This window comes from Nomia melanderi, chromosome 3, assembly GCF_051020985.1.
Source record: "Nomia melanderi isolate GNS246 chromosome 3, iyNomMela1, whole genome shotgun sequence".
Taxonomy (NCBI): Eukaryota; Metazoa; Arthropoda; class Insecta; order Hymenoptera; family Halictidae; genus Nomia; species Nomia melanderi.
The window spans coordinates 3,614,028-3,626,400 of record NC_135001.1 but is presented as its reverse complement, the minus strand read 5'-3'; the positions used below and the strand labels follow the sequence as shown (position 1 = coordinate 3,626,400).

The window sequence follows — 12,373 nt, the reverse complement described above, 5'->3', positions numbered from 1 at the left end:
ACTCTCAGTCTACACTGAATTTAATACAACAGAACTACAAAACCTCACGTATAATACTGACTTTACAATCGGAGAATGCTGAATATTTCTACTAAGAAACTTTCATAATACTTAGAAACTTAAACACAACGACATAAACTATCATCATCCGAATATAACGAAATCCAATAACCGCATCCCAAACCCCTAGCCACGAGGAATAATCCGTCCAGCGGTTTCCGCAGAACAATTTTATTCGAACGCATTCTCGGGATGCCACGGCAGGACGACAAACTGTGCGGCGGCAGTGGCGTTCCTCGGGCCGGCGAACGAGGCCCATCCGGATTACGGGACACGAACCCGGAGGGGTTCAGGAAGTCAGAGAGTCAAAGCGGCGTAGACTCCGTTATACCGGAACTCCGCGCGGCGCCGATTTATTCGAAAATCCGTGGAAAGTGGCACGTTTCACCCGTTGTGAAGCGTCTGGCGTCCCGTGCCGCGCACCAGTCTTCCACGGTCGCACCTTCTTTTCCTCGCCTCGGTCCCCTCGCGGCGCCTAACGCGCTCCCCCGCGCGCCGCCCTTCCACGCCCGGTTTAGGTATTCTCGTAGTAAGCTTGCGGGAGCCTCCGAGCCAGTTTAGCGTCCTCTCCCGCGCCCCTATCTGATTTCAATGTGGTTCGGTTACGTGCTTCAAATCAAAAACACGAACGTTATTTCTGCACGTGGTCTCCACTTTTCTCGTCCTCCGCTCCTCTCCGCTCAGCCCCTGGCCTGGCCGCCACGAAACTCTCGCGGCACGTCCTCCTCGCGATCATTCCTCGTCTCCGCGCTTCTCCCGCGTACCGTCGACGTTCCTTCCTTCCTTCGTTTCGTTCGGGAACGCGGTAAGGGACACCTATACCCGCTCTCGCGCGTACACCCGTTACACACCCACACACACACAGAGGCACCGTCTTATAAACTTTTATTTTCGAGAACTGCGAGGCTCGTGACGGAGCCACAGGGCCAAGGGGGAAAGAGAAAAGAGGCGGTAGGAGGTGAAAAGAGGTGAAAGTCGTGCGGAGGGGTAGTTGGGGGAGGAACGAAAGGATTCGAGCTGGAAGGAGCGTATGTTCTGTCAAGCTGTCGCTGAGAGGGAGCTCGGCTGCCAACTTATGGGACACGTACAATGCGAGCCAAGAATATTGCAGCTCCTGTCGCCCTTTTTACCCCTTTTCCGCCCACTTTTCCTTCAACCAGCCCGCGTCTCGTATCCGCGGCCGTATCTCACCGGCGCGCGAAGTGTCGCCCGTTCGAGAGGACTGCTCTCCCTCGTCGGATATTGAAATGTATTTAGCAAAAAAGAAGCGCATAAGTGCTTGACACGGACAACCGTTTTGTAGGCGACACAGCAGTCCTCCCTCGCGTAGGCTGCGTGGGTGGCGCGGCTGCCGGCACGGGGAGGAGGTAACTTCCTCCCCCGTTGCCGAACTGTCTGCCGGCGCTTATAACGTAGAAAAACGTATGACGGCTGAAGATACCGATTGAAAGGAGATGAAAACCCGAGCCCCTCGATTCCACGAGCAGCCACACGTCTTTCGGTCCCCTGTGCCAGTCACACACGCAATTTTAAAATAAATCGCGAGTTACGCGTTCCGCGGGGACTGCTATCTGCTGCTCGTGAAACATCTTTTCTCCTGAGGAATCGTGACTGCGATGTGAGCGTTTAATAGAAATTCGCGGTGTTTTTAACAGGTTTCTTCCTTTTGTTCCGAGCATTGCTCGATTATTAGGGTCTCTTTGAGAAGATTGTACTTTGGATGTTGGTGTCTTTTTATCGTGGAGACCTTTGTGAATGCACCGTTTTTGTGTGTTTGAAGTTTGAAGTTTCGAAATATAAGAGTGATAAACGATGAGATATTTAATTAATAGTAAACATTTTTAATTGGTACAGGTGGGCAGGTACTATTTCTTAGTTTGAACAAATTCTTTCCAGTGTATTCGATTTATTTTCCTATTCATAACACAGGTTTTTCCGTGTACCACCTGTTACAAGACTCGCTCAATAGATCTCTATCTCGCACCCGCCAACATGGAGTATCATACAAACATCGTATATCCTGTAGGAAGAATCGATGGCTAAGTTTCCGTTGTTAAGTCAAATCCCAAGTTGAGCCCTGTGTTATCGTCGTCGACGTTTGGACACAAAAAGCGGCTTGACGACAGGATTCAGTGACAAACGACCGCATTGGGGAGACCGGCATCCCCTATCTTTTATAGAGATCTGTGCTCATGGTCAAGATTTCGATTTCAGTTCTTTAATGATCTGCCTGTAACGTGTGCTGATAAACATACAATTTTCAGGAAGTCTTTAACAAATAATAGTTAATTATATCTATATACAGTGCCGAATTTGAATAGAAATCCAAATATACATTTTTTTAAATTTTTTCTTTTATTAATATCTAGTAGTCTAAAAATCAATTATTTTTTAATAAAAGCAAAGCAAGCTAAATGTAAGAGAAATCCAAATGAGATGAGTGCTTGTAGTAGACTAGTTTACGATGTAAATTTTATACATGCTCGGGGCTATCATCTTAAATTAATGGTAGCTTGTTATTATTTTCAACAATTATTTTACTAGCGGTAATATAAACAATTTAATATAAACAATTGCCCTACCCCGTTCAATACATGGCCTAAAATAGATCCGAGCACGGTTGCCAGAGGGTTGATATTAACACATTTTCGTATAGACATTGTTTATACTAAATACACTGCACACTGTATTTGTAGTTGCAGCGTAGTTGATTTATCGGTTGCTTGCTTTTTCACTTGTTCTCGCCGCGAGTATTGACTGGCATCGTGTAATATGCACACATTCCCGTAATTTTACAGGTTACAAGAATTTCATAGAAAAACTCCTGTGAAACTGCTAAATCTTAAGATAGAACGGTTTATATTCTTCAAAGATTCATTATGTTTAAGTAAGAAAATTACTTTTCAGTAATATATTATTCAGCTGTAGATCGATCGATCTAATTAACTGAATTAATTACTCTCATCATTTTCCTTTATTTGTTTGATAAGCGCAAATAGCACTGTATGATACGAAATTCTATGGCATCACGGGATATTTGTGAACGAACAATCTGACGCAATAATTGTAACGGTGAGAGATTCGGTAACGTGGTAGTCTACGTTTATTTCACACACAACGTGGACAGCGAATCTCCATACGATTCAACCCTTCGAGAAACGAATTCCATCACGGCGCATAGACGTAGGAAGTAGAATGGATAAGCGGCTGCAGGAATCGGTCCTTGTGCCAAGCAAACGAAGGACGTCTTCAGCGTTCCCCGTCGCTCCTTTTAATCCAAAGATTTAAATCTCAGTAGCTGGAGGTGCAAAATGTATTCCGAACCGAACTTTCTTGGAGGCTGCTTGGATTTTAAGGATTCAGGGAATTGAGTGACGTACAGCCGTGCGTAATTTAAATGCATGGTTTAAAAGGGGAGTTGTGTAAATCTTGAAGGGCTTCGCCTGATCTTATTGTCTGCGTAAAATTTCAACAAAATATTCATAGAGCACTCGCACACGACGTAATCGTTATTACAAAGTATTCTGTTACGGATTGTATTTTTCATTGTTCATTATATAACCTAATACAATTTATTGTCTCTATTAACCCTTTGAACTGGAGAGGTGACACTCCAAAATCATAAAATCGTAAAGTTTTACATATAACAGTAAGCTTCTTATAATCTATGAGTATGTGAAATATGTAAAATAATAACTTTGTTTCTTCACTTATGTATTCTACAACTCATTGCAAACTATTGAATATTTCTAGTGGAACACTTCTGAGTGCAAAGCGTTAAATTTAAATTCTGTAACTACAAGTGTTTACTTGAAGTATTCAACCAGGACATTGCATCGACTCGTAACAAGAATTTCTTGTACAAATTTATCGAACAAATATTAACGTAAAGAGTCAATTAACACTGCCGCGGAATAAAGTACATATCGAGTATCAATACGAGGGTATCGCTGTCTCTTGATGCAGAAGTGCGCCAGAGGATCCTGCAGGGCAAACTCGATTGTACCTTGTTTGTACGCGCACCAGATTGGAGATCGAAAATCCGATGAGGTTATCGAGCCTATTACCGGGCAGCAATCATTCTTAATATAGAGATAATAATAGACGTGTTATTGTTCTGGACACGTAGTGAGTATCCAAACGAAAGCGAGAGAACCGATAAAAACTGTACGTCTGAAGAGGAATCGAAGTTTTTATTTTTTATTTCATTTATCATTTTAGGGTTTGCTATATAAAAATGATACGATCATTATTCTCAGTGCAATACATCTACAATTTTCTAAGACTTTTTTACAGTGACGAAATAGATTGTTCGCTTCAACGTTTGCTTGCATTCGTTTTAATTGAAATTCATTAGTTTTGTTACAAAATTAAGGTGCAGAAGTCGATGATACAAAATTCTTCCCGGTAATAATGTAAAGTCATGCAGCAATTTTATGTACACTATCGTTATTAATACTGAAATCAACGCTGTTTACATTACATAAATAAGTGCAAAGCGTGTTTATAAAATAAACGATACCTTATAAAGTAACACGATAGTGGCTGAGTTTCACGGTCGAACAGTTTTAGTCACATCAACAATCTTCCAAATCTTACATTATCCAGGTTCTTTTTATTATTCTCTTTTGTTAAAAATTTGCTAAAATTATATACTTTTACTTCCACTCATATCAGTAAATGCAATATGAAATACGTTTGCGATACGAATTTACAGTAACATTTCGCAGTAAATTAATGAACGATAATTAATAGCCCGTTAACATTCGCGTCATGTAGAATTAGCCGTTACCGATCAGACACTCGCCATATTCAGTAATTACACTACCAATCTTGTAATACAATATCACAGTCACATTCATATTAAAAATTCTCAACAAGAATTCGTCACGAACCTAATTTTCATTCAACATTTTTGATTATTATTTCACGGAAAACACATGTTACGCTTTAGTACCAAATTCATCAGTATGCTCTGTATACGACAATGATAAGATATGCATGCTCCATCAGCATCGATGAATTATAACTTATCGACCTAACATTTAAATTAAACATGCCGAAACATTTTCGAATCTCTGCTGCCATCTCTGTCAGGACAGTTTCCAGTCGGTAATGGCAATATCTAGTCGTTCTTCGTTCAATTTGTCGCGTCAACGCAGTACGGCTTCAGAAATTTCCGGTCGAAAGCGAGCACTCGACCGATATTACAGGGTCCTTGCTCGCCTTCCCTGTAACACCGACGGTTTGGTGGCCACAGTACAGTGTTTTCAGGACACATCAGCAAAAGCTTCAAGTATTCCGCTTGGTCGGGAAAGTAGACGAAATCCGGGTTCAAATCTCTACCCGCACCGATTGTAGGACTGGTTAAAATGCACAGGATACAAAGCGTGAATAATGTTATCACCGTTGTGAAACGCATCCTTGTTTCCGATCCTCGGTTATGTCAATGGTTGATCTATCCTGCAAGCAAACAGAATGTTAGACGCGTATCGATCAAATGTTACACGCATGAAATAGAATGTAAACATTTCTACGTTTCGTTTCCGGTTTTAAATTAACTACAAATTTAAAATAAATATTTCCGCGCCGTTGTATTATTGTGAATGGCGTTTGATGAAAGTCTGTAAAGTACGAGGGAAATGAAATGAAATAAGTAATATGTTGATATTATTGAAATATCAATATTCCACGTAGAGTTGTGTAAATATTGGTGATTTATAATACATCGAGGAAACACAGTTTTCATATTCCACTTGTCAAATTAACTGTCAAACATTTTATTACTCCAGCAGCCCATGCAATATGAAAAGTTTAAAGCTGCCCCGAAGTGAGGATTAATATCGATGCTTCCAGCTCACGTAGATGAACGCGGTATATCGTTAGTTTCAGCTTGGACTGTAAGTTTATAAGCTGGACCATAATCAAGCTTTCCTTAATTACTTGTGTTCCCGAGAAGTACCCCACACTAGGAAACTTTCAATATTACTCAGCAATTTCTAATATTACGTCGGTTAGCAGTTCTAGCAACAGTTCGACGAATCTTTTCATCTCTATGTAGAGAAAGAAAGTATTTAATCATAAGTATACAAATTCTACTGTCTTTTTACAAACACTTACGACACATGTTGATATAATTCATATTACACTTATTACTCCCGTTAGTATCCAGATACTAGACACCTGTTAGCACCTTTACACTAAATCGACCAGATTAACCAAATTAACCGACCATTGATTGTTCTATTTAGAAACACAGCTGTTTATCCTACCGATACATAACAAGAACATTTGTAACTAAATTCGAGGAAGGGCGACGAAAATAATTGGAAACAGAAAATACATGCTGATTATATTAAAAGTATCTATCTACGACCGTGAGACACTTCGAAGTATAGTTCTACACGTAAACGGTCACTTTAGAAAATTCTAAAACACATTCTATTGACGTCCCAAGTTGCCCTCGGCAACAGAGTGAAGCATTCACTCACGACATCAGTCGTCTAACATATTGTAATTGCGTTCAAGCAATTCGGGAGCGCCGGTCATCGGTGACCACGGCTGCAGTGAACGCGTTAAGCTCCGCCGGCGAAATGAGCTTACCCTGGAGCTTACCTTGGATTCCGTTGCCGCGGGGGTGTCCACGATTTCGCAGTTCGTACGCCGCGGGTTCATATCTCCGTATTTAAATCAGATTTCGCCGTGGTTCGGCCGGCAGTTGCCGTCCGCGGACGGCCCGGTATCAAGTCCACTTTAATTTGCCACGAACGACACGCTCGTTACTGCATGAACGCGTTATATTCAACCGAGTCCCGCGCTGTAAAACATCCGGGCCGCACAAAGCGCCGCGGAAAGATTTAATCCGCGCCGCTGTTAACGGCGTGGGAAGGGGACGGCGGAGGGGACACTTTGAGCTAAGCAACGCTAGCTTTTACTCTTTATAGGTCGCCATAAAAATTTATGTTCCACGGCCCGGCCGCGGGAACAGTTTCCTAGTTAAAGTCAAACTTTACAGCGGTTTTTCAAACTCCACTCGCTGCGCCGTGAGACACGGCCGACGGGTATCATTTTTATCGACGTTGGATCGGAAGTGGGAACCGGACAGAAACCTCCGCCGCGACTCTCGCCCCCCGTGGAATCGACGGAAACGTGTCGACCGCCGTATACCCGGCGTTCATAGCCGCAACGGCTTTGTCTGGCGATGGGAAATTAAATTCAAAGTTTCCGCGGTGTGAACCATTCCCCCGCGATCCAGCCAACCTCCTTCTTCCACTCCCTCCCGCGAAAATTTCGCGAGACGCGGCTGCGGAGACGCAAACGTGTTTTCGTGTATGCACGCCTAGGCACCAAGGAACTCGACATAATCTCTTTCTTCCTGCCTCTCGCCTTCGCCGAGGCAAGTTTACCGCTGCGAAGTTCCTTCATTTGTACAAAAGGTCCCGGTGACGCTCGTGCATCGGGGATGAAGAATGTAGGCGCTCGAGGCCGTTATTAAGTACTATTTTCGCCAGTTGTGTAGATTATTTTAATGAAGCGCTTAGTCATTGAACGGACACCGAACGATAAGCGCTGGAAGACGTATAGCCGAATTTAACATTGATGGATGTGATGCAGTTACTCGGTGAACTTTGCGTTTGTGTTCAAGCAAATTTGAGTAGATGCTGAACGTTTCATCTGCGGAATGTTGTATATTAACGCTAAAATTACCCAGCAGTTAAATTGACTTTTCGAAAGTCTTCTATAGAAACTCTAAGAGTGTATCTATTGAGACTTGAGTTGATTTCAGTTTCTTTAATAATTTCTCAAAGAAACATCTGTTATCTTTGTAATAATCGCGAAAAGAAAAAATCAGGAATGAGTCAGTCTGACCTGTCTGGTAGTTTCAGTGTTAATAATAGCAGAACTATCAGTTTCAGTATTGACAATATTTGTCTCTTGTACCCAACTACTATTGTTTGAAGTGTGAAAACGGTATCTCGATTATTTTTCTGTCATTGCCTTCTCAGTCGATTGAACATTTGCAATCAGTTCTTTCGTAGGAATTGAAAACATTTGTTCTCGGGAGACAGTCGACGGTTGAAATACCGACTGCGTTACAGGTGGGACGAAAAGAAAAATTAATATTTCATGATAGGATCTTAGATTCACCGTATGAAACGCAGGTATACAACTTGTAATAATTTTAAAAGTAAGTTTTCAACTTTGTCGCGCGATACAATGACCAACGCTTTCAGAAGATAGAGCATGCCGAGCTTTTACATTATCATCGTTCCTCGCGCCCGCTCGCGGGCAATTTATTGCGTGTAGATAGCAATTAATTGTAACTCTTGTTGGAGATGGGAATTCGCCCGAGGACAATTCTTCTCCTCCTTTTTCAGAATTCCTCGCGACGAAAGCCGTATAAAGGACATCCATTATAATACGCGTAGCAGCTCTAAAGATAATTTATTGCTTTTGTCGTACTGCCCTGTGTTTTCCTCCGGTATACGTGTATCGTAATTCTTGTATACTCTCTAGGATCGTTGTACGGAAAAAAATCGATCACTGCACTTAAGCTTTCACTCGAGTTTAAACAATGAGATTGTATATTCTAATCCTTTCATTAAATAGTGTTATCAAGACACTGATTTACTAAAATATTTCTACAAATGGCTTCACGTTGAAGTTAATCATTTCTAAAGTCAGCTCTTTGTCTTTCCAACTACTTTCAGCTTCGTACAATCTAATTTGACAAAGGGAAGTTATAAAGGGAAATTAAACTGAGTTGTACAACTTCTTCTTTCGTACTTATTTAATGAAAAACTGTACCATCTGCTGCAGGATTACTTCTGTACTTATAATCCTAATATTCAATCCTTATACCGTATATTTAAACATTTATATTTATAATATCAAATATTTATATTTACATGTCACGTTCCACGAGCACGGATCATTACTTTACCTGAACGCTTCACATTCCCTTGACGTTATCATATTCAAGTAGGTACAGCCACATTTTTTTCATACTATTTCCATTCTGTTTTTTCAATGTTCCATTAAATAGAAATTATTCCATAATGAAGTGTACATACTGAATACGAAAAAAATGTATAACGCCGTAACCATCATATTATTTCTACTTAAGCTTTCATTTAAGTACACCAGAGATTACGGTTCTAACGCTGCACGAGGAGTTCGACCATGCAGACATTCTTGTTAACACTAGATTTACGGAACGAGTCAATTTCACTCATATTGAATTTTATAAACATTATTTGGTAAATGTTTGGGTCGATTTTGATTGATTCAATTACGCGATTATGGTTCCTAATAATACATTTTTAAATATTTGATTTCCTAGATCTAAACGGATGAACATCAATCTGTCTGGAAACAATAGAATAAACTGTACAATAAATGTCCGTAAATCTAGTGTTAATTCTCTCGTTTTTGGCTGTATTTTTCAATTAACAAACGTGAAATGATTCCTCTATGAATTTCTCTCGATCCGTATTGCATGGATACAAAAAGTAGAAGTTCACATGTATTCTTTAGAGCTTTTCACGTATCGCATATTTATCCTACAGACGATTGAAGATATTCTTCTATGCTCAAAAACATCCATAAATTACTCACGAGGCAGAAAATTAATAAAAAATACAGGTTCGTACTGTATAAACATAACGACAGCGCGTAATTGATTACTGTTACTCGTAATGGATATGATAAAAAGGTGACTGCGATCTAAATTGGCGTGCGTCCCGAATTAATTCATCACCGTGCGTGTCGATCCGCGTATTCTATGGGGTGAATTGCGAACCGGTTCATGATCTTCCATCGATCACCGCAGTATTCTTTAAACCGACGTCAAACGTTCTTTTATTACATAAACGAGTCGAACATTGAATCACAAATGCCGACAAAATTATGAATGCCCGATAAATGCCGAGTCGAATAAAAGTAATCACGTTTACGTGTAATAAGAGGATTCGATAGAGTGCGTTTTATCATATAGAAGAATCACAACCACAGGAAGTTCCTGAAACACGCTTTATCGACTAGCTAAACACTGATGTAGACGTTTTCCTGCTCACACTCGATTCCACTTAAGGTCTGTATTTAATTGCGTTTAATCTACTTTTAACCGCCACGAACACGACCGCGAATTACGCGTGAATAAAAACCTGTAGAATTGAAATTCCAATTAAGTGGAATTCTTCCACGTTTATTCAATTGTCCAGTCCACAGATCACATATTTAAAATCTTACGAAGGTTATTCTCACCATTGTATGGTTCAATCGATCGTTCGATAAGAGCAACCGCGAAAATATCTCTTTAATCAATCGTAATTACTCATTTGTATTTGAACCCCTCAGCTAATTCGATATTCCAAAAAACGGACACTCTAGCACACTCGTTAAGAAATTCTAATCATCCCCAACGATCGTCTTTAAATCACCCATAAACCTACAAAGCCCAAGAGAAGCCCTACAGTATTTACCGAAGATATAGAAGTTAACTAACTCCAGTTAACTCTGCGCAATCTAACATAAACTTCCACTTCACACGAGCAACAAGATTAACGATTACTTTACACTCACGTTTATTCTCCTCTCTCCTTCGTTGTGCCCTACAATCTGCCGCTTGTTCAGCAATCTTCTCTATCGGGACACGTAAAAATGTACAAGTCGCACGATTCAGTGGCAATTCGATGATGGGACGTACAGTCAAGTGTCCAGTGCGCGTACGTGTCGACGTTTCGTCGAAGACTACAAGAAGCCGCGTGTATCAACAGTTAATCTGCGTTCCGAAAGGATGCTGCCGCTGAGGAGGTGGCAAGCGCGTGGAAAGGAAGGCGGCACAGTTCGTCCCCGGACAACTCATCGTTTCCATGGATAACGCTCGCCGAAGTGCAAGAGCGAGAGGAGAAGGAAGAACGAAACGACGAGGGAAGGGATTAATCCGAGGCGGTCAGTGATCACCTGTTAGAGAACTGGTCTGATCATGAGAAGATTACATTTACGAAATGCACCGCGTCTCAGGCGTCCTTTCAGTGCCTCTTCCCTCCGGGGAAATAAAAGTGGGTATTTATATGTCCCCAGCAGGATTGCACGCCGGAAATCCTCGATAAATAGGATTCCTGATGGGCCGCGCGGCGGGAAGTTTGTGCGATTAATCCGTGTTTAGGTTCGCGTGAGGCATTAGCTTACCTGGTTATGGACCGGCTAGTTCTTGCTCCCGTTGGAGTTCCCAATGATAACGTTATCGATACTTATCCGGCTACTCTACTTAGCCGCGTTAATTCAAATTACAGAGAACGAGTTCCGAGGATCTAACAGTGCGTGTTGTAGATTGGAATTTCATTTACCGTTTGATTCACGGCAACGGTTTTGGAAATTGTTCTCGGATTTCAGTCTGGAATCTAAGATTAGAAGAATCACCGGCGAGCCCCGAACAAATTGAATTACTATGTTTCTCTCTGGAACGATGACTATCTTGAAAGGATTGTTATATCATAAGTCATGCTACCTAACGCGATTCGCCGAGATAAACGTGTAATAATAGTCACGCAATTCAATTTAATATTACATTATGATCATTCTGTGTACGCTGCCCCGTGAAATACAGCATTCAACGTGTTAAATCGTTCATCAATTCTATCAGTTATATTCCTTGATCGATTAAGAGCTACATTTTAGGACCCTACAGATTCCTAAATAAACAAGTACAGTTCGACGATACCCGTGACAAATCGCTGTTCCGCTGCTCATTAATTCCAGCCCCGTTCACTCGACGGAACAACAGAAAAATTCACTTCGCGATCCCCGTCCGCTCGCACAAACGGATCCCTCCCATTAAAATTCAATTTGGGGCGTCTTATTATACGTCTAGACAAACTACTCGAGAAAGATATATTCGTGCCCACTTGAACACGGCGAAACTTTCTCGAAACTTGTTTAACGTCGTATAAACAACTTCGATCTAGCAGTCAGCTGGGCACAGCGATACTCTTTATCCCGGGGAACTTTATCCCGATCTCGTATTCACAGACGCTTCAGTTATCTCGAACGATGGTCGTTAGCCAGTCTACACGGTAATCTTGTCCTCGTGTAATTACGGGTAAACGTATGGGTGTTCTCGAGTGACTAAGGTGATCTTCACCTGGTTCCAGTTTTCTCGTTCAATGACCATGACCTTGACGCACGCGGTGACGTGGTCGAGAAGCTGGTTCAGGCGTGCACGTCGGAACGGAGCGAGTCGCGCCGCGACGTGGGGATTTCCAGGAACACTGAGTTGTTCTCCCACAATAACAATTTTTTTCTTTTTCAT

General features: G+C 41.5%; 1 long non-coding RNA gene across 1 annotated transcript; it reads right to left on the bottom strand.

Annotated features, from left to right (window-relative positions):
• Positions 1 to 4,234: 4,234 nt before the first annotated feature.
• On the bottom strand, positions 4,235 to 12,170 carry LOC143174334 (uncharacterized). Its single transcript, XR_012998170.1, has 2 exons — positions 10,645 to 12,170; positions 4,235 to 5,523 (listed from the first exon to the last, which is right to left on the bottom strand). It is a non-coding gene; the product is annotated as an uncharacterized LOC143174334 (long non-coding RNA).
• Positions 12,171 to 12,373: the final 203 nt, after the last annotated feature.